Below are 1,168 nucleotides of genomic sequence, written 5' to 3'. Positions count from 1 at the left end.
GATAGTTGGCGACCTCTGAGGAGGGTGGGTCCAGGCTTCAAAGTGACGCCTGCATTAGGAAAATACTATAAGAGCTATCGATGCGCTACTATTGGTAAAATCAATTTCTAGAAAAAAAAATGAATTAAGTCTACAGCACCCGGTATTCCCAAGCGGTCTCCTAACCAAGTACTAACAAGGCTAGTTGCTTAACTTCGGTGATCGGACGAGAACCGGTGTTTTCAAGGTAGTATGGCCGCAGACAAGGGTGCACTAACAGTGCAACACTTCGATCATCGAGTTCATTGAATGATATTTCAAGTTGTGACGTGTTACTTAGAAATATTATAAGAGCTGTCGATTCGCTACTATTGGTAAAATGAATTTTTAGAAAAATATAAATGAAGTAAGTCTACAGCACCCGGTATTCCCAGGCGGTCTTCCATCGAAGTACTAACCTGGCCCGACGTTGCTTAACTTCGGTGATCGGACGAGAACCGGTGTTTTCAAAAAAGTATGGCCGTAGGCAATTGAGCACCACCGCACCCGGCATTCCCAGGCGGTCTCCCATCGAAGTAATAATCGGGCCCGACGTTGCTTAACTTCGTGTTTGTTTATTTCACATTTATTTTTTATCTCTCTCTATCTCTGTCTCTATCTCTATCTTCATCTATCTATCTCTCTCTATCTGTTTCTATCTCTCTACTCGAGATCTCGATCTCTAGAGATGAAATTTTTATCACATGTACAAATTAAATTTTTACCACATGTACATAAACATAGTCTGAACACATTTCTGAAATTTCATAAATTTCGAAAAATTGTAAATATTTTTCTGCGGCGATTTTTATTTCGATTTTTTAAATTTAACTCTGATGCTTTTTGAAAATTCAAATGACGATAAAAAAAATGTTTGCTATGGAATTGTTCTATTCATTGGTTAAAAAATGTATTTTAGTGAAATATCATTTAATGAGCTCGATGATCGAAGTGTTGCTCTGTTGGTGCACCCTTGTCTACGGCCATACTACCTTCAAAACACCGGTTCTCGTCCGATCACCGAAGTTAAGCAACGTCGGGTCTGATTAGTACTTGGATGGGAGACCGCTTGGGAATACCGGGTACTGTAGACATCATTTATTTTTTTTCTAGAAAATTAATTTTACCAATAGTAGCGCATCCATAGCTC

The 1,168-nt window shown here is 39.0% G+C and overlaps 2 non-coding genes and 1 pseudogene across 2 annotated transcripts; 1 reads left to right on the top strand and 2 right to left on the bottom strand.

The window, feature by feature from the left end:
* Positions 1-127: 127 nt before the first annotated feature.
* LOC117116782 lies at positions 128-243 on the bottom strand (annotated as a pseudogene).
* A 145-nt stretch (positions 244-388) lies between these two features.
* Positions 389-507, bottom strand: LOC117116780. Its single transcript, XR_004446821.1, has one exon. It is a non-coding gene; the product is annotated as a 5S ribosomal RNA (ribosomal RNA).
* A 486-nt stretch (positions 508-993) lies between these two features.
* On the top strand, positions 994-1,112 carry LOC117116781. Its single transcript, XR_004446822.1, has one exon. It is a non-coding gene; the product is annotated as a 5S ribosomal RNA (ribosomal RNA).
* The last annotated feature ends 56 nt before the right edge of the window (positions 1,113-1,168 follow it).

Source organism: Anneissia japonica, unplaced genomic scaffold, assembly GCF_011630105.1.
Source record: "Anneissia japonica isolate Jap-2015-1 unplaced genomic scaffold, ASM1163010v1 scaffold33310_len1206_cov95, whole genome shotgun sequence".
NCBI lineage: Eukaryota > Metazoa > Echinodermata > Crinoidea > Comatulida > Comatulidae > Anneissia > Anneissia japonica.
The sequence above is the reverse complement of the archived record's forward strand: the minus strand, read 5'-3'. Positions and strand labels throughout refer to the sequence as shown.